At 44.0% G+C, this 22,107-nt stretch overlaps 1 protein-coding gene across 9 annotated transcripts in view; it reads left to right on the top strand.

Moving 5' to 3' along the window:
- The window catches only part of Opcml (opioid binding protein/cell adhesion molecule like), a 1,115,999-nt gene that overhangs the window by 1,069,667 nt on the left and 24,225 nt on the right, over nucleotides 1-22,107 (top strand). The gene's annotated exons all lie outside the window — the stretch shown is intronic.

The raw sequence follows: 22,107 nt of genomic DNA, 5'->3' as shown, positions 1-22,107 counted from the left end.
ATCCCTCTACTTGAATGGGTGGGTGATGACCAACCACACTGGGAACACACACCATTTATTTATTAAGTACTGGAGTCCCAAACTCTTGACTGGTGTGGTTTTGGATTCTACATTGAAATTGATCGTTAAGAACCTATGTCTTATTGGTGATATTCAGAGGATAACAAAGAATATTCACGTTTATTGGAAAATGTCACTAAAGGCTTTCTTTTTCTAACTACATCTCTGTGGAAGACTTATGTTTTCTTTATAGGTTTAAATATAAATGCCAAATACATTTATTTAGTGAATAAGCATTCAGTATAGAATATGGGGTCTGATTGCCTTTTTTTAACCTTTTTCTTTATAAGGTGGGGCATTAACACAGAGTTTTTCTCTGTATAGCCCAGACTGATATCCAACTTAAGATCCCACTGTCTTACCTCTCAAATTCTAGGATCACAGGCGTGGGACACCACACTTGGCTCTTCTATTACATACTGAAGATATCTGCCCAAACTTTTCCCACTGAATTTTGTTTTGAAAAATCACTTTCTATGGAACTTCATGCCTATGTTAATGAGCAATAGATTTACTCTATTTGTACGGGAATAATCAGGTAAAATATTTTTATGACATTCAACTAAATTTTTAAATTATTAATTAAATTTGTTCTCTGATAATTTCATACATATGTATAACGCCTTCTGTTTGCTTTCACTCACAGTCCTCTCTCATCTCCTTCCCATTCCTTTCAACCTCCCCTCCTACCTACAAATCTCTTTCCCACATTCCTGCCTAGTTTTTTACTTTGTGACCCACCAGTTTAACCAGAGTCATGTCTCTGTGACCATGGGTTTGGAACTATCCACTGGAGCCAGATAGACTCACCAGTAGATAAGCAACTGAATACAATGACTCCTTCTCTCGAGATCTATCGGTCCCTAGTAGTGGAGGAGGGAGTGTTAGGAACCATGTGGTCCTCCCTAATGCCTCATTGATTGTCGACAGACCCAGTCTTATGCAAGCCCAGAGCAAGTAACTGGAGCTGCTTTGATGATTCCTGATTGCAATGATTATGTTATGCCTGGTAAAGAACGTTTTTCAGCTCTTCTTCCTATCTTCCTGCTCTTACACTCTTGTTGTCCTCTTTTGGTGATGTGCTTTCAAATCTGGATAAGCTCGCTGATACCTTCCTCCCCACCACCCCCAGGACCACCCCCAGTAGCCTGTGTAGCACCTTCCGGCACTCAAAAAGCTAGCCAACAAGAAAGAAGTTTCCAATGCATCAGTATGTGATTTCCCTATATGTTGTAATCAAGCTGCATGGTGAAACTCCCGCTATAGCAGAGGCTGATAAGTACGTTTCCGAGTTCTAGAAGTCTGCAGAGATACTTTCATGTGTCGGTGGGTCCTAAGAGCAGAACATTTGGCAACTACTCTGCTGACACTTATTTCACATAACTAATCAATCAAGGCAGATTGGAAACAAATGACCATCAGCCAAGGCTACCTAGTGGGACCCTGTCTCAAAATCTGAAGGAGAAGAAAAGAAATAAAATGATGGCTCTCACCTTGCTGTCCGGCATAGTTAAATAATTGCAGATCTCCATCAGAGTCCACATTTCCTAGTGTGAGTGTTTATCACTGCAGCTCACCACGTGAAGGAGGTAGGATATGGCAACATTTAACTTTGAACATTTAGCTTCTCTTACATAAGTAGAAATCAGATCTCATTAGCATCCCAAGATGGTCTTTAGAGAAGCGGGGAGGCTTGTTGATGTTGTATTATATATCATCACCCTTTGCTTTTAAAATGCTTCTGTCTCCTTCACACACCATATCATTGTGTCTTATTTTCTCACCGTCTTTAAGTCTCTGTCATCTTACCAAGCAAGTGTTTCCTGACACTTTTAGATATTTCGTGGGGGGGGGGGCGGGTCCTTGCCTGCATGTGTACCTCATGTGTACCCACAAAGATCAGAAAAGAGCATCAGATCCCCCGGAACTGGAGTCACTGATGATGTGAACCATCATGTTGGTGCTGGGAACTGAACCTGGGTTTTCAGCAAGTGCTCCTAATCCCTGGACCAACTCTTCAGCTCCCAGGTTTCTTAACTGGTTCTCCTTGAACTTGCAAATCCCTCGAGGAAGACTCTGCCTGCTTACTTACTGCGGTACCCTTGCACACAGAACGGTGCCCGGCACGAAGTATATGGGAATTACTTGTTGACTGAACAAATTCATTCAGTGAGGCAATCAATGGAACATGACATATGATGCAGACAACGGCCTCTATCCCCAAGAGGGTCTGAACAGGCAAGACACGGAGCAGCTTGGGAAATCAGTATTTCAGTTCCGAAGTGAGAATCTAGGCCACACATCATAGCCTGGACTGCAAACTATATAAAAGTATTCACTGTATGTGCTTGACACATAGTAATAACTCCATGCCCATTAGTTATTATTGTCTCCCAAGTTCTTCTCAGTGCTTACTGCTCCACGATATTAAATATGTTATTTATTGATCAGTTATCTGCCCTTACAATAAAAAGCTCTGGATTTGGCATCATTTACTGCAAAATTATCAGTAATTAATCAGTCCCTGGAACATAGCAGACGTTCCATAAATATTTTGGAAGGATGAATAGTTTCATTATTGACTTGTGTGTGCGCGCATGCACACACGCATGCAGCAGTCACTGTACATCTGTACTGTAAGCTGTGCTAGCTTTTCACTGCTGTGACAAAATTCTGACCTATCTGCATTCAAGAAGACAAAGTTTCCCTGGGCTCATAGAGGGTTATTTTGACTCTCCACACTTTCAGTCCATTGTTGCTTAGCCCATTGTGGGAAAGAAAGATGCTCTATTCTTGATGAGCAGGAAGCAAAGAAAGAGGACCGAGTCCCATTATCTTTTTCAAGGGTATTTCCCACAAACAGACCCCACCTCACAGAGGTTCTAACACTTTCAGGTAGCACCACAGGCTGGGAAACAAGCTTTCAGATATGACCCTTTGGAGGACACGTGAATCCCCGCAGCATGAGCTCTGTTTTCATACAGTGCTGGGGCGATGCACACCGCCTGTTGTCCCAGGGCCTTGCCGCAAGCAGCCATCCTTATACCACTGTTCAGGATCATTCATGACCGGCCTGCCTGTTTTCCAAGGTGATTTCAGACCGTGTGGGCTCCGACCTGTCTCCGTACATAGGAACATAGCAGCTCCCTTTCCCTTTCATAACATCTTGGCTCCATTAGGTTTCTTGCTACCCTCCAGTTTTCCAATTTGGGTTCTTCCTGGATCCCTTTATTCTAGTCTGTGCCTCTGCTACCTGGATGCTCTAGGACACCACGGCTCCCACTCACATGGACTTTGCACACTCTTGTATCATCCCCTTTAAACCCTGTGACTGCCAGTGCCCTGAAGGAAGAGATTGTCTTGTGTATCTGTAATCCGATAGCCTAACACAGGTGCTAACAGATTAATGATTGTAGTTAATAAGCTTTGCTTCTTAATGAAAGAATTGCAAAAACATAAAACAAAAAAGGCAAAAAAAAAAACCAAACAAGCCAGGTATTAGGAAAAGCATTGCTTGAATCTGTAGATAATTATAAATGGACTACATAGAATAAATAATACTGCAAACCTCTTGATGTTGGCTCTGACAGATCCAACGCACTTCACATGCTCAGGATTGTTTTAACTCCCAAACTTTGCGCCTTCTTTCTTCATGACAATGGGCCAGGCCTCTACTCCACTTTCACTACCCTGTCCATGAAAACAAGGTGAATCATTTATCATTTGTTGAATAAATGGATGAACAATGTGTCCAGGGACTAAGGAAGAAGACGTAAAGCCCTTTCAGTTACTTTCTGTTGCTTCTGACAACAGAGCACTGGGAAGTGAATAAAACCCATCACGAGCGTGTTAGATGAAGTGTATGGAATTTTCTTCCAATTAAAATCTCTAAACCATAGAATAATTAACTAAAAATAAGTTTTAGAGTTTCCTGCCCAGTGTGACCTCTCCTGACTTGAAATTCCTCTGGCAATTATAAGAATTATTAGCTATTTAATTCACAAGGCCTTGGATATCTTTTCTTTCCTTCTGATTTCTTTTTAATCTTTTTCGTTTTAATTTAAGGTTTCCTATGTGTGTGTATTGTTTTTCCCCACTCCACTACGCTCTCCTTAACAGTGCTCTCCATCACTGAAACTCACGGGAAGCTCCCGTTCCTGCTGTTCCCCTCTACCCTGTAGGCACATCTCACAGAGTTAGAGAAAATGGAGGGGAGGGGGCTACCAGGGGACACAAGTTGGGTGAGTGGTTATGAGGATAGGGTAGTGGCCATTAGATGTCAAAATCTTGGCTTCCTCCACATGTCCCCAACTCAATTCCAAAAACAGTGTTACACCCAGTGTTTACAGCTTTGTGAGTTATTTTTGTTTTTGTTTGTTTAAGTTCATAGGGTAGAACCCTGGTCTTTGTGAATTCTAGGCTATGTGTCTACCACTGAGACACATAACCAGGCCCAAACTCATAAACTTCATGACAATGTGTGTGCTTGTGTGTGTGTGTGTGTGTGTGTATTTATGTACATGGATACAGTGCCTGAAGCGGCCATAAGGGGGCATCAGATCACCTGGAGTTAGAGGTGGTTGTTAGTTGTCCTATATGGGAACCGAACTTAAATCTTCTGCAAGAACAGCAAGTATTTTCTAACTGCTAAACCATCTTCCCAGCCTCTAAAATTCATGAATTTTTAACATATGATCTCATTGACAGAGGCAGAGCAGTCCAGCCCTTAAGTCTGGTAGCTAGTAAAGATTTATGCATACCATTAGATGTGACTGTTCCTCACACAGAATCTTCCAGTTTTGCTCTTATTGCAGATTATTTTATTCAATTTATTTCTTATGTCTAGGTGACAGAAGATTGGAGTCATCACCCAAGTTGACAAATGCTTCTTTGGGGACTGGCTGAAATAGTCTACCAGATGTGCTAGTGGCCAAGTCCTCTGATACCAAGGGTGGCACCAATTAATCTGGATTCCCAGTAGTAAAGAGAGTAGCTGATCCAACCTCACCTGGTATAACTATAGCTCTCCCATACAGATTCCAGAGTTCTAGTCCATGACAGCGAGGGCAGTTATTCCAACAGCTGTACCAAAAAGGTGAGGGACAAATCAGGGCAGCAGCATTAATGGCGGAACATTACTCTTGGCTTGGATGTGATGCTTGGGGTTAAAATAACCTACCTAGAGCAGTTAAATTGTCCCATCTCTGATAGGAGCATGACGCACTGTGTGGTCATGTGACAGGAAAAGTATTGTTGGAATCTTGTACTGAATTTAAGATTGGGAAATTAAGACAATGTGAATTGACAAACACTATGAACATTTTGAATGATGCCGAAATTGGGAGTTTAGAATTTAGATCAGGCCACTCAAGAATGTAGCTGTTATATTTTAAAAGATAGGCTTTGACCTGTAATAGATATAAGTTTATGTGATACATCCTACTCTAATGGTGTTGCACTCTCTGTTCATAAAATCACAACTGTCTCATAGGAAAAGGGTGAGTCAGATGTTACACGGTCAGGGCTCTGGACATGTTTATTCAGTCCAGGGTCAGCCCATTATTACTAAGTCTTACTGGACAAAAATAAATTGGCATTTTAGACCAAAAGTCACATCTTTTCTATGTGGTGTGCATACTGGCTGGATATTATGTGTCCCAATAATCATGAAGCAATTTATGTGCTGGCATGGATCTCCTACAAACCAGTCGATTTTGTTTCCCACACAGTGAGGTTGAGTGAATGTGAACGCAGTTCCTCTCTCCTCTCCGCATTACTCTTCCTTAACTGGCTCTAGAAAGCCACAGCCCCTACCTATTGCAGGCACTGGAGCTGCTGCCACGTTGCCTTGAGACCTGGGTGCTGACTCCTTCTTGCCTCCAGTTCTCTGTACTCCTTCTGAGCCATCAGAGAGCCCAGGACAATGAGCAATGTATGGAAGAGGTGATGGGATATGCCCGCTGCACAGGGCAGGATAACAGGAAATTGTGATTCCTGGCCAAGAATCAGCCTGTGCCTTAATTTTCTATTGCTATGGCTACTTAGGAAAGGAAGTGTTTAGTAAGGTTTATGGATCTAGAAACATAAGAGTCAATAACATCATGATAAGGAGGCATGACGCAGGCAAGCACAGCAACTATCACTGTAAGCTAAGAGCTTACTCATATCTTAAACCACAGCAGAAATACAGAGAGGGCAAGCTGGGAATAACATGTGGTTTTGAAACCCCAAAGTCCACCCCTCGCGACATACTTCCTCCAGCAAGGTCACACTTCCTAATCCTTCCCAGACAGCAGCACCAACTAAAGATTAAATATTCAAGCATATGAGCATCAGGGGGCCGTTGGCATTCAAACCACCACAACTTCTGAAGCTTGGTCTTGAAAAGGTGGCATTGGACACATAGAGAACTTGTTCCTGCCCCTTTGAAGCTTCCTTTTGATATCTGCTAGAAGGTAGGGTCTCCTGTGGCTGGCCTATCCTAGGACTTGAATGAAAATTCTGGCTTACTCAGATATAATTCCAAAATGAAAAAAAAATAAAATAAAAATCAGGAACAAATGGATCTATAAAGTCAGAAACATGTAAAGGTGATACACACTTTCACTGCTTGGAGTAGAAAGTAATGGACTATACAAATGAGATCAGTTATGACACATTGTCTTTGGGCAGGTTGAATTCAATAGGCATCCATTCAGTGATGTCTGCCTCCTACTCTTTCTACATTGCTCTAAAATCCACTGTTCCTATCATGTGTTTTGCATGGGGTAGGCATCTTTTCTTCCTAATCATGTGACAGTGACAAACTATGATGAGAAGGAAAAACATGGTACCCATACTCACTGGTTTCTGCGTCAGAAATGCAAAAATAGTCACTTAAGAGTCACCGATAGCTAGACGGTGGCGGCGCACGTCTTTAATCCCAGCTCTCGGGAGGCAGAGGCAGGCAAATCTCTGTGAGTTCGAGGCCAGCTTGGTCTACAGAGCAAGTTCCAGGACAGGCTCCAAAGCTACAGAGAAACCCTGTCTCGAAACCGCACCCTCTCTAAAACAAAAAAAGAAAGAAAGAAAGAAAGAAAGAAAGAAAGAAAGAAAGAAAGAAAGAAAGAAAAAAGTCATCTCTAAATTTTGCGGTTGTGGTGCATACCTGTAATCCCAGCACTCAAGAGTAATCCCAGCACTCAAGAGGCAAAGGTAGGCAGATCTCTGTGAGTTTGAGACCATCCTGGTCTACAGAGCAAGTTCCAAGACAACAGCTTGAGTAGTTACACAGAAAAACCCTGTCTAAAAAAACAACAAAAAAAGTCAACCCTGCATCCCCACGCCCAGACTTTCCCTATCTCCCTAGCTTGTGCCATACCCACCTTCAACAGCTTCTTTGTTTCTCTTTGTTTCCCTTGTTTCTTTGAAACAATAGCCTGAGTGTTGATAATCTTCTGGGTGCCTAGCAACTGCTTTGTACCCCAGCACAGAAGGCATTACCAAGCCCTGGGCACAAAGCTCAGCAGTGAGAACACAAAAGCGTATCTGGCACCTGTGGAGGACAGAGAGGAGCCAGAACCTCAGTCTTTCACAGCTCTGAGGACAACGAACGAATTCCTCAATAGAATCTCCAGTCCTGGTCTAAAGGAAGAAAGACTGAGGTCCACAGTGAGCAAATCAGGCTAGGCAGTTGGAGCATCTCTTCGTGGCGCGGGAATCCAAGGTTCAGGGTTTGACGAAGTGATGAGAATGTGAAAGACAGAAAACAGGACCAGTAGAGCCTTTACCAAGACTTGTAAAGGAGACGTTGTATCACCCAGCGTACCAAAGTGCCCTCCAGAAAGGCCTCTGCCAGTCTTTTGAGGTTCTGATAGATGTAGTCCATGTGTACATAAATTCCAAGAAAACCTGAGTTAGGGATCTGGGTGGAGAAACCCCAACAAAGTCAACAGCTTCAGCTGCACCCCACGCAGGATCATTCACAGGGTTGGGACTCAGAGACACTGTCATTACTGTAGCATCCTAGGACACGGTTAAATGGCCAATGAATTATGCATTGCTTATTTATGTTTGCCTGGTCATGTGTTGATCTTTGAGAATGAAAACAGCAGAGCTAAGTGCTTTCTTCAACACTGCAGCGGTACTAGTTACCTGGGTGGCTGACCCTGGTTTTCTAGAATAGTCGGTGCCTCCATCTCAGAAATTAACCTGGCTGCCACCTCCTGCCTGCCCTGCATCCTGCTTCCCTCCCCATCCTGTCAGTGTCCTTGCTAATTCGACAAAGTTAATACCTGATTAATAACTCCAGTGATAGAAGGGTTCCTGGATGAGCCACAGCCCCCATTTACAATCTGCCGGTGATTGAAAAATTATGTTCAGTTCAGTAATAATTGATGGAAATGATCTCCTCTCTTCTGCAGCTGATTTGCTTTGTAATTGTGATTTAATAATGTAAATATCACTTGTTTTGTTCTCAAGATAAATTGTCTTCTGATTTGCTAAAGCTCCAGCCTGTGGTGATTTTTTTATCTTTTTGGTTTTTTTTTTTTACATGAGATTTAGATAAGATGTTTTCCTTATTTTCTCACACAGGGGCACAACACACACACACACACACACACACACACACACACATACACTCACACACATTCTTGCATGCATGCACACATACACATCAATGACTGGGAAACATACACATTATTTTTTTAACTAGCTAGTAACTATCAAAAATAAGAACTAGTAACACTTCATAAATAACCCAACCTAACCCCTTTTATTCACCTATATGGAAACAAAAGACCAAGGGTGGCTAAGAAAGACAGAGGTGTTCTTGAGTCTACTTCCTAGATGACACAGCATGTGTAAGAAGGATGGTGCTACATATATATGCTGTATTGTATGTTTCTCCACTGGAACATTTTGGTGGTGCATGTGCACCTGCTTGTATATATGTGCATAGTATGTTGAAAGCAATAGACGCTGTGCTGCTATTACATTAGCTTCATTCTTTACCATTAGGGCAGCATACTCCACAAATGAAGAAAAAGGTTGGGAGTTGAGCATAAGAAAGTACGTCAAAGCTAGGCAGTGATCATGTACTCCTCTAATCCCAGCGCTTGGAAGGCAGAGGCAGGCAGATCTCTGAGTTTGAGGCCAGCCTGGTCTACATAGTGAGTTCCAGGACAGCCAGGGATGCACAGGGAAACCCTGCCTCAAGAGAGATGATATATATTTATAGAGAGAGAAAGAAAATAAGTTAAGAGCACACTACAAAAGTAGCTAAGTAAGCCTCTCATGACCCAGCCTCTTCAGAAGTTTTCTGTATGAGAAGACCCAAAACTCTAAATACCACTGTCTATGTATCTAATTCTAGACCCACTATTCTCAGGACCAAGCACTAGTTAGGTTTGAAAGCAACAACCTCTTCCTCTTCTCCAGCATTGTGGTCCAAGGTCTTGAATTTTCCTGCTTGCTATTTGGAGCCCGTTCTTCTCTTATTCTTTTGTGTCTTGGGTTGATGTTATCTACTAGAAAAAAAGGGCGTTTCAAGAAGCCTCAAATTGATTCTATGCTTGGTGGGAAGTTCTAGAGATTGTAAAATTCCATATACTTTCTAAGTAAGGTCTGCAGTTTCTGATGAAGGCCTTGAGGAGAGTGACTTCTAAGAACTAGCACATGCAGGTAGAGGCTCGGCAGGGCCTGGGGTCAAGACTTCTAGACGGGCTTGCCTGAGATTTCTGGCACATCAGACTGAGCTTACCAGCTCTAGTTCTCAGAAACAAAGCCAGTCCAAGCTTCTCAGGCAAAGGCAGGATTCACAAATCCTGCACATAGTTCACTGTATGCAAACTCAGTCCTTGCAAATCCTGGGTACAGCCTAGGGTCACGTCAAACCTACCCTGAAACCCTGCTTATGAGACCTAAAGAATCATTGTGAGCAAGGTGGGCAAAGAACAAGGAAGCTGTGGCATGAGCTGTCCGAACACACCATCTGGCAAAAGCTGGGAGGAGCGCGAAAGCTGGGAGGAGCAAAGGGACTGCTGGAGTCCAAGATGGGGAGCAGCAGTGAATGGACCAGAACCTGACCTCCTGTCTCGCTTTCAGCCCCTCAGCACCTGGTTCTGACCTGGTGGCATCCATTGGTCAATACTGATGGTGAGTAGTACCAGCAACCTTTTGGGGCTGATACCGAGCGTTAGCTTTCCGATCTTAAGTGCCCCTTGCCTCCTCTCAACACCTGCAGTCTGCTGGGAAGAGTTAGCACAGAGAACCATGGGACTGTGAACGGATATTTTTAGCAAAGACAGAGGATGGCAGAAAGCAGAGAAGGCTCATTTCCCGACACCAAGAATGTACCCTCAGATCCATGTAAATGGGCCTCAAATCACATAAGTGGATGATTAGTTGTACCTTATAAGACATTATTCGTATCTACCCATGGAGGAGAGAGATAGAGCTTGTCAAATCTGCATGAATAGGAGTCTTGGAAAGGAAAGAATTAATTTCCCCCATTAACACAGGACATTACCTTCAGACACACAGAGTCCTTCGTAATTGTCAAACTCTCTCTCTCCTCCCAGTCACCAAACAGCTAGCGCAGTGACAGAGAGAGCCACCTTGTCCTTGCAATGGCATCTCTATTCTCGGACTTGCATTGTCAATGTGCTATACCCAAAGCAACATGGGTCCTTTCTGCAGGGCAGCTGCCAGGCTAGTGTTCTTTCCTGGGTGGGAGAGCCAGAGCTCCTGACCTGGAATTCTGTCCATAAACCTGACCATTGGAGTTCTAGAACTTAAGGAGTTATTTAAGATTCCGGCCATGGACCATTTTGCTGGGTTAGGAGAGGTTGTGAAACATTGAAACTGATAGTGACCTTGGAGATCGTTCCATGCAATTTCTACATTTGATAGAAAAAATTATAATTGAGGCTTGGGTTGCTAAAAAATACTTATTCAAATTCAGATAGCACATTAGTAATAAAACGGAGACTGTATCCCAGGCCTTCTCATGTCTGATTCGATCCAGCATTTCTGTCTACTGACATGGAGTCACAGAAGGTCATGTGGACAGATTGGCTTCTAAGACGACTGTGCCGAGAGGACAGATGCCTTTGGGTGGCGGTCGGCTTCATCGCAGCTGAAGTTAGATGCAAGACTAAGACTATCACCTAAAACAACCCCAAGCACACAAGAGAAGAGCCCTTGACGAGGCAGTTTGTGAGGGGCCCCTCCTGCCTAAGGAGCAGGCTGTGAGTTGAATGTGGATTGAACGCTGCCTATGCAAGCGCAGAGTGTGTGAACAGCGTGCTATCTCTCCGGGATGCTTCAGAGCTCCGACCTTTCTGCTCTGCCAAGTGTGCAGAATGTCCCTGGATGTTGCCTGCATGCCAATTGGGCTGAGCTACTGGGTCCTTTGCCTGGAAGCTAATATAGGCATTTAAAATATATATATTAATGAATGTTGTTAATTTTTATCATCGTCACATGGTTGCGCTGTTGAGAACTTAGAATTTAAAGCAAGAAATGAACGATGCAGTGAATGGTGTCAGGCAGTAGACAGACACAAGCCTCACCCGGTGCTGAAATGTCCTTAGAAGGACGTTTCTGCAGTCTAGAAAGGCCCCAGGACAGCTTCATTTAATGCCGGGGCCTTTCTAAATTATTTCAGAAAGGCTCTGCTCTGACGTCTAATCCACCTTGTCTTCAAGGATCCTCTGGATTCTAGCTGGGTTTCTGTCATGCGGTTTCTCTGACTGCTATAGACTCCAGGTGTGGTTTATTGCCTCTCTCACCAGAGAAGGGTGCAGCTGATGGGCGCTGAGCGTTCAGAGAACAATAGCACACAGGCTCCTCTTAACCAGCAGAGTCATGCATCTGAGGCCCACAGCCCCTTTGGGGCAAAGCCACCGCCTCTCACTGCATTGAGCAGAGAGGGTTCAGCCAGCTTCACTGGCAGCAGAGGCAGATGAAGCCCAGGGCCTGGCGACACCCTTTTCAGCAGATGTGGGTACTGTGTTCTTCCGTTTTGTCATCCAGACCAGCACATGTTTTGAATATTTACACTGAGAAGAACTGTGTCTACTGGGTCTATCCCGGGCAAACAGTCTACAAAAATAACAAAGGCAACACGGGCCACTATACATCGCTAAACAATGGGGACATGTTCTAAAAAGTGCACAGTTGGGTGCTTCAGGTGGGTCATTGCTGTGCTAACTTTGTTGAGCACATGTACTGGACACAGACGTGAAGTGCCATCAAGGGATAAAGTTAGCCAAAGGTTTAAGGCACTGATGTTGGTGAACACAGCTGGGTACTTAATAGCAATAAAAAACTGAAAATCAGGGGTGTGTGCTTCAAATTTATAATAGAAGTTTAGTATGGTAAACAACACAAATTGGCAACCACTATCTATCATTATGAAATATTATATACAGTATGTAATTGTGTGTGTTATGCTTTAATTCCACTGTCATTATTATATGAACAAAACTTCACATCACACACATGAAAAATGCCTTGTATTGTCACTAGGACACTGAAATCCTTCCATTGAAGCCATATGGGATCACCATTGTGAAAGGGGGCCCTTGCTGGCAGAAATGTCATTAGGTGGGTTAAGATTAAGTTAAACAGTGGGGAGAAAGAGTTAGAACACGTAGAAGGAGGAAAGAAACCAAGGGGCACAGCACCCACACATTTCTCTGCTATTATGAATCATTGAAAACATTGTATACTGCCTGACCCTGGCTGATTCTGACTCTGAGCTCTGCCCTGGGTCAAGAAGCCACTTCAACTAAGCGAGAGCCATTCAACAATTCTGGTGTTTTATAGCCACAGGCCTCATTGTGGTACAAAACATTCAGTTCTTCCAAGATAACATTTTCTTGAAAAAAACTAAACCTTGGTGAGAGGCAATACCTGCTTAAACTGGAGCAGGATCAAGCCCACCCTTCTTAAAATGTATGCAGATGAAATACAGTGTCTCTTCAATGCCTTGGAGGATTTTTTTTTCTCCCTGTTGTTTGCTGCTATTTTTACTATTCAGAATTATGTGCACTTTCTATGTTGTATAGACATAATAACTGCTGGTTCAGGGTGTATTTAATAGTAATAATGATAAAAACCCTATAAAATAAATAACAGCTTTCAAATATTCTTAAACACATTGTCAATAACTTAGTTATTTAAGTTCCACCATTTTAGAGTGATTATTTTTTCCTTTCATCTGTACAGTATTTGAGTATGAACTGTTGTTTATGTGGTTTATACTAGATTATTGGCTAAGATGTAAATGCTTTTTGCTTTTCTTTTTCTAGGCAGAGCCTTGCTGTGTGACCCTGGCTGGACTTGAACTCCATGTAGATCATGCTAGCCTCAAACTTGTACCTATCATGTTTTATCCTGCCTCTTCCTCCAAATGGCTTGTGTGTCACCATGCCCAACTCAATAGTGGCATTTTTATTAGCCCAAGTATACCATAGTGCTTAGTACATTGCTCTCTCTCTCTCTCTCTCTCTCTCTCTCTCTCTCTCTCTCCTCTATCTCCTTTCTCCCATACATCCTTTTAAAGAAACGTGCAACATCCTCACAGGCACATTGGTTGTTGTCTGTGTCACTCAATCAGGATGACACTCAACAGGGCCATAGCACCATCTGTGTTATAAAATACTGCACCCTAAGTACATAAGCACACTTTGCTCATTCTGTATAATGTTGCTTCTATGTATGTTTTCAGGGCAGACCAATTTGGTCTTAGATAGCAATAGGTATGCTCTTGTCTGGGTGTGTTCTTAGCATTCCTACTTATCTGTAGTTCTTTGTGTAGGGTTGTGGCCTCCTGGATTTTATTCTGTCCATGTATGAATACCTATTGCTCCTGTCCATGTTCAGCTCGTGTTTAGGCAGACTCTACCTATTTTTAGGGTAACACACATGCACACACATATACATTCATACCTTTGTGTGTGTGTGTGTATGTGTGTGTATGTAGCAACAATTAATAAAAAAGAAGTCATGAATTTGCAAGAGATCAAAGCTGACTGTATAAAAAGGTTTAGAATGCATGAAAGAGAATAGAGAAATCACATAATTATCTTATGATCTCAATAAATAAATAATTTTATAAGGGTTGTATCCTAGTTCTTCCTGCATATACTGAGCCCTGAGGAGAGAAAATAACCCAGCTCAGTTACTGGGCATCTTTGCTGTGCTTGGAGAGAGGCTATTCTCTCTGCTAGAGTATCTGGGATACTCTAGCTGCTGGAGATGGACAGACAACAGTAAATACTTTCAGCCCCACCCTGACTGTCAGTGCCTTGTATCACAACCAGGCCTCTCCCAGCCATGCCCACAATAGAACTGGTGTCAAATTCATGACATTGTTTTCTACAGTCACCAACAGTGGACAGATCTGCACACCTTCAGATGTGCACAGACCTCTGGTTCCAAGGCCATGAGTGACATCTCAGAAGAGGAATTGGTCATGAGCAAGATCAGCACTTGGAAAGCAAAGGCATTGGGTCATAGAAGGAGTCTATGCCTGGGAACCACTCTAAACAACCAACCCGTATGCTCAGGCACTAGAGGTCACCTCCAAGTTGCTCCTTGGATATAATCTAGGCACTGACTTCGGCATCTGTCATGAATCCCCGGATGCCCCCTTCTACATGCCAGACAGAACCTTTACTTCCTCTTAGAACATTCTAGGATGAATCTTAACGAAATCATGGGACCAGTTTCAGGGAGACACTGACTAGCAGCTGCTGCATCCTTATTGATATGCTCCTCCCCCTGCTGGAACTCAGGTACCTCTCACAAAAGAACATTGACCTCGTCATCCACCTGCTTGCTGTCAAGCTCAGAGAAGGCAGCCAGCCAGCACGTCATTCTGGATGGGGCAGACGCTGGCAGCTACAGCCCAAGAATGGTTCTCCGAGCCTAAGACAAAGCACTTTTTGCCACTGGCGGCAAATGAGTCCGTTGACCCAGGGGCTCGGTCTCCCAACCAAAATCACGTTAGCACAATTCACTTGCTCATATTAATTAAGAGAGAAAAAAAATCATGGGTTTGTCGCACTTTTCATTAACTCTAGTGCAGAAAAGGGAACAGCCTATCTGGGAGCCGGGAGCAGGAAAGGAAGCCCTACAGTCCCCACTCCTCTATCTGATTAAGAAGGAGCCTGGGCTTGCTTATCGCCAGTAACCTTCTAAGGGAAGGAAAGGGATGGGAAAGACTAGTGGTGTGGAGAAGACTATGGTGGAGGGGAGGCAAATAGCAGAAAGGATTGCACAGACTCCATCCCTCGACCTGAACACATGCTGTATGTTCAGTTCACAGCAGATGCCACGAGCTAGTCAAAGCAGTGGAACGCGCCATTCCTGTTCAGGTGCAGGTGATTTAGACCACAGACAGCACTGTAACGAGGGAAGAACAAACAGGTCAAACCCCGGGTCACATGCGGAGATCCGTATCTCCGATGTTAAGACCTGAGCTCAGTCCAAACTCACTCCTCTTACCAGTGATTTTGAACTTCCGAAGAAGGGAGCTTAGAGGTTAAGAGCAATGATTGCCAGTTCAGGAGTCTTGGGTTCTATTTTTAGTACCCCAGCTTAAGCTCCAGGGGATCTGACACCCTCTTCTGACCCCCAAGGGTACTGCATGCAAGTGGTTCACAGATATGCATGCAGGCAAAATAGTCTATAACTAAATCTTTTAAGAAAATTTTCTAAAGAAGGGATCTCTTAAGAAGTGTGGCTAAAGCAGTTCTGGGAGATCTCTAGGAAGAAGATCAAATTCATAGAAGGCAGCATTTCTTTCTTCTCTTCACACCCTGTCTCAGCCATGAGAAACAGGTGACTAGGCACATGTTAACTGCTAAGATATCAATGTCTTGGACAAGGAGATATACATCTGTGATACAGAAATAAGGATTGCCTAGGTGCCTGGTGGTGGTCGCGCACGCCTTTAATCCCAGCACTTGGAGGCAGAAGAAGGCAGAGATCTGAGTTTGAGATCTAGCCTGGTCTACAGAGTGAGTCTGAACTTTTGCTCACTCTAGGGCTCAGGCTCTGTTTTATGCCAGCACCTGGGTACCAAGTCACGTGTCCCCACTGTGCCATTCTAGCTATCTCAGCCCACCGAGAGAGAGTTAAGAACCTGGGTCAGCCTTGGATTCCCAGTCCAGCTCTAGTCCGACCTGAAAGACGGAAAGCTGATTTCTTTTCATTTTTGTTTTCTACTTTATTGTTTTTAATTGAGCTATGCATTTTCCCCACTCCCCTTCTTTTTGTCCCCTCTCCCCTTCCACCCTCCCTCTCCCCCCCACCACACTTCCAATTTACTTAAGATATCTTGTCTTTTTCTTCTTTCTAGGCAGATCTATCTATTTCTCTCTTAGGATCGTCTTGGCTGTATAGGTTCTCTATGGTTGTGTACTGTAGTCTAGTTATTCCTTGTTTTATGTCTGAAAGTCACTTATTAGTGAGTACATATTATATTTGTTTCTCTGGGTCTGGGTTACCTCACTTGGCATGATTTTTTTTCTAGTTCCATCCATTTGCCTAAAAATTTCAAGACATTATTATTTTTTACCACTGTGTAGCACTCCATAGTCTAAATGTACCACAATTACCTTATCCATTCTTTAGTTGAGGGGCATCGAGGTTGTTTCCAGGTTCTGGCTATTACAAATAATTCTGCTATGATCATAGTTGAGCAAATGTTCTTGTGGTATGATTGAGCATCCTATGGGTATATTCCTAAGAGTAATATTGTGGGTCTTGAGGTAGATTGATTAATAATTTTCTGAGAAACCTCCATACTGATTTCCAAAGCGACTGTATAAGCTTGCACTCCCATAAGCAATAAGGGAGTGTTTCCCTTACTCCACATCTTCTCCAGGATAAGTTGTCATCAGTGTTTCTGATCTTGGCCATTCTGACAGGTGTAAGGTGGAATCTCAGAATTGTTTTGATTTGCATTTCTCTGATGGCTAAGGATGTTGAGCATTTCCTTATGTGTCTTTTGGGCATTTGAGATTCCTCTGTTGAGAGTTTTCTGTTTAGGGCTATACCCCATTGGGTTTTTTTTTTGTTTGTTTTTTTGTTTGATTAGGACCAGAAGGAAAGCTGTTTTCTAATAAACTGTTATTTCATTTGTGTGTGTGTGTGTGTGTGTGTGTGTGCACGTGCACACACACATGTGCATGTGTGTGATGTTTTATTGGCAGAAATCTGGCAGAGGAGGAAGATGGAATGGGTAGGATTTGGGCACACTGGACTACATAAATGTCTGATGGTCTCTGCTGTACTGCATTCACCTCACAGCAAGGAACCGTGGGATGTGTTCTTCCTGAGGTCTAATCTTGTTCTAGAAAGTCCACTGCAGGAGTTCCGAGCATGAGACACGTCAGCTAGTGCATGGTGCCTCATGAACACAGTATACTCTCGATGCAAAGGAGCAAAGCAAACATTTGTTTTCGATAGCTTGAATTGACCCTAGCTTCAGTGAAAAGGCAAAAGGCTATTGGCCTAGGTAGAATAAAAAGCCTCGCTGTACGGTGATCGTCCAAAAGTCTGCACATTATCAGTGTGTGTATGGTCGCACCCTCACAAATTCAGTACACCTGGGCATCATCAGCAAGCTCTCCTCTCACTGGACCTCATGGACGCTCCTCACGTGAGCAACAGGATTTCTGTGCAGTCCACCGTCTCCCACAGCTGCTCTCTGTCTTGCCTCTTATTCCCCCACCCCACCCCCGCGCGCCTCTTCTTCCTGAGCACTCCCCACCCATGCCTTTCCCTTCCCACTGTGTCTCCATATCCCGGGTCCCCTCTGTGATTACCTCCTGCCACTGGCTTCTGCGAGGAGGCTCTCACCCTCCGGGCATGTTCCTCGGTGTCACCTCCTGACAGGTCTCATGGCAAAGCTGTGACAGGTGCTGGAGTTTAACTTCACAGAATGGTTGTGGTAATAGACCTGCAGCTGTAAATAGCATGCGTAAAAGGATGGCAGGGATGGGGACACCTGAGGTGACTTAATCATTTCTGTAGGAGAGCTGGGCTGGACTTGCCTCGAGAAGAAGACGGTGACTTTGATGATGTGAGCAGTCTGGTCGGGGGTGGGGGGGAGGACACGTTCTAAATCTGTCCCCAGGGATTTTTAGAGAGAGGAGAATAACATTCTGTCCAGAGCAATAATCTCCCAAACATGGAAGGCTGAAGTCTTTGACCTCTCTTCCTTCCAACTGTGCCCTGAGGAGTCTGCTGGAGAAGCAGAAGGGAAGATGGGCTGGAAGACAGATGGCCTCATGCAGCCGGCTGGGGCTCAGGATAGAAGGGAGCAGAAGTGGGTCAGGGGGCCTCTGGGTGTCTCCTCAGACTTCCTGTCTGATCTAGTCACCCCCTACTACTTACATTACTTCCAGCTGTGAGATATCTTCCTGCCCTCCTATCCCTTCTGTGAGAGATCTGGAAATCGCAAGGAACCGAAATACCAAGCTAAAGATAGAACAAAGTAAAAATCTGCCTGAAGTTTAGGGCCGTGAAATTATTCTTGGTCTCTATATTGCTGGTGTCACATTGCTCCCCAAAACCACACACACAAATACAAAGTGTCTCACACAATTCCTAATCATGACAAGCTTGAGTTGCATGTCTTTTGGCAAGTGCAAGGACAGTAAAACCTGGACAAGCATCCTCCTCGCTTAGTTTCTGTCTACGTTTCCATTCTATAGACAGAGCGGGACCTGGTGAGAAAGTCGTCTGGAGACCTTAATATATGAGAACTTGCGCCTGTATCCACAGAACTATGGCTCGCCCACTCTGCCCCAAGCACACACCCTGGGTCAAGATAGGTGACCTCTCATGTCTTAGAAAGGCCCATTCATAGCTGTATCAATTTCAGTCTTATTAGTATGATGAATTGAATGATCTTCTTTGAAATATCGCATCCTCCCAAAGAAACGCCCCCTAGTTTTCAGAACTTTTAATAGGGATGCCTGGAGATGTAAGGCAGATTCATAATGCTTCTGGATTCTCAACTTGTGAGGGAATATCATATATAAAGAGAATCTGGGCAACTATCCTAGACTTCTACTCTAATGTCCTTTGTCTGAGAAAATGATATAGTCAGGTAGCCTTTAGTAAAAGAATCCCCTTCAAACGTGTCTTCACAATCCTGAGGACTCCAGGCATCTTGCATATCCCAGCCCTGTTTCTCTTACCTTCCTCATTTTAGCGCATCTTTCCATTTTCCCGCCATCCAATCTGTGCTTCCCCCAAACTCAGCTTCCTGCCTCTTGTCTGAAGTACCAAGTCAGAAATCTATAGTCAGTATTAGAAAGCGCCGGGAAAGCTTCTGTCCTGCAGTGTCCTAGGGCTCCCGGCATCCATCAGTCTTAACTGGTTGTGCTTTAAAAATCTCATCCAACATTCAAAGTAGTTAGGACCATCTAAATCCCCTTCACTGGGCCTCTTCACATGGTTCAGCAAATAAGCCTGTTTGGAGAGATACATGTTTTATATCACATCATGGAGAGTCAATGGGAATCACAGTTTCAAGGGTTTGGGCCTCAGCCTTGGTCTGTCCTCTGAGCTCCTGAGGTACTTGCACCTTTGAAGATGCAGAGCAGGTAGATCTCACTCAGCGTGAGGGGTCACTCGGTGCATCTTCCTGACCTGCCCGCTAACAAGGTCATGGACTGAGCTAGATTTACATCACTGTGACAGATGCCTGAGGTGTTCAGAGTACAATGAGAAAAGGGGGTTTTCTGTGTCTTGTGGGCTGAAGGAACTAAAGGTTGGTTGTTTTACTGTGGTCCTATGGCAAGGCAGTGCATCATGGTAAAAGCATAATCCAAGCGTTACCACTCATTTCATGGCTGGAAGAGGAAGTGGGAGGGGTCATGGTTTCCTATCACCTCCAAGGCCATACCTCAACCATCTAAAACCTCTCATTAGATACTTCCTCCCAGATGGGTGGTGGTGGCACACGCCCTTAATCCCAGCACTCAGGAGGCAGAGGCAAGGGAATCTCTGTGAGTTCAAGGCCAGCCTGGTCTACAAGAGTTCATTCCAGGACAGGCTCCAAAGCTACAGAGAAACACTGTATTGAAAAACAAAAACAACAACAACAAAATGCTACCTTTGAATGGCATCAAGTTTTTCACTAGGACTCTGACACAAGAGCTGTCAGGCAACATTTAAGATTTAAACTATAGCGTAGACAGTCAGTCACGAGCCTGTGATTATCTAGGACAACAGCAGTACTGAAGGCTGCCTGCTGCTGTCATTATTGGAGGGCGATCTCAGGCCAGCAACACAGCTCACTTGAGTGCCTGTGAGAAGCTCAGAATCCTGGAACCCCCACTCCAAACACCTGAATGAGAATATGATTTTTTTTAAGTCCCCGAGGAATTTATATGCAAATTAAAATCTGGAAAGCACTTCCTCTCTAGTACAAACTTGACAAAATCTGTTTTCTCATTTGATGAGACAGTATTATCATAAGGACCCCCAGTTTACCTGGATTGCCCCTTTTTCTTTCTTTTGGGCTGTTATATATTCTTCCCACTAGAACAAGATCGCTGACAATGAAACTCTACCCTCGCATTCCAGAGGGTGTTTAGGAATCCCCCACAGTGGCCAGTTTGCCCTGCTCACACAGGTCTGTGGCTTCATGTCACTTGAGGCCATCCTCCAGTCTAGACATCAGTGCTCCTAAGCTGACTGGCACTCTTGAGCCTGACCAGAACCTTTCCTGGTCATCTTCCCAGTGTCTCCCCTGAACTGGGACTTTTTTTTTTTTTTAATTTTCTTCCCTGGCCCTGCTTGAGGGCCCTGCCAGGGCCATGGTAGGTAGCTCTGTTTTTTTAAATGCACTGTGGGGTAATTACATGGTGGTAAGTATTCTGTAGTACATGCTCTTAAAGACTAGTGGGCTCTTACCAAAGATAGCCAAACTTCCCATTTTTCCATATTTATTCATTGAAAAACATCCAAAGTGAGACTGGAGACTGAAGGTTCATTTGGGTCTATTTGACTTCATTCTTGTTTTACTTTTTAAAAAAATCTCTCGGGGGTCAATCAAGCCAGTTTCAATAGAGGAAATACGAATTATTTTGTTAAACTCGCAAACTAAGAGAAATCAGAAATCTGCAGATTAAAAAATAGGAGACAATGCTTACAACCCCCGACCGAACCTTGAGGGGTTGGGCCATGAATCAGTCTGGACAACTGAGAGGTAGAGGACTTCCACCAGCCACGCCACCCTAGCGTTCCAGCAAATGGAGTCCTATGCCTTGTTTGGGAGACCCCACATTTCGCTCCATCTTTTTCAACTGTTCTCCAATCTTTTGTGCCTGTGGACAAATTTCAGAGTAATGCCATTGCAGATTGGTACTGGAGAACTGGGCTGGGAATCTAGGAACTACCATTCCAGACACTCATATACCTACCTATTGCTTAATCTCCACACTGGTTGAGATGGAATTCCTAACTGCTAACTCATGCCTGTGAGTTTGCCCTGAGGTCTGTTAGCCAATGCAAAATTTCCTCAGAATCACAAGGAATGGAACTATCATCAGAGGTGCTGAGCTGGGGAAACTCAATTTCCATAGATAAGGGTCCTAGAAAAAATGGTCATCTGAGGCATCATACTTTCTAGAGATGGCTTTAATTTAAGACAGCATCTAGGACTAATATTATATTCTAGCTGGAGAACGGAGTCAGGGAAGGCAGCAGAGTCAGAAAGCAATGGGATGTGGACAGCAGAAGTGGTAGAGGCTCCCTGAGGCCTAGACCTGGAGCAGGTAGGGTGTGATGTCAGTGGAATTCACTCCCCCCTCCACACACACCTCAGTGCTCCTCATAGACAGAACACTTCCTGCTCCACAGCCATGGTGGACACAGATTTGGTCGAGCAAGTATTTGCCTCTGTTTCTTGACCTTTTATTGTCTGGCTTAAGTCTCAGAAGTACAGAAGATCAGGCAGCAAGTCTGCAAGAAAGGAAAATGACTCTGCCTTTTGACCTTCACACTTGTTGAGTTTTCAAGGCAGTATAGCAT

This window comes from Myodes glareolus, chromosome 4 (assembly GCF_982192425.1).
Source record: "Myodes glareolus chromosome 4, mMyoGla1.1, whole genome shotgun sequence".
Lineage (NCBI taxonomy): Eukaryota > Metazoa > Chordata > Mammalia > Rodentia > Cricetidae > Myodes > Myodes glareolus.
Note: the sequence above shows the minus strand (reverse complement) of the source record. Positions and strands in the feature narration are given on the sequence as shown.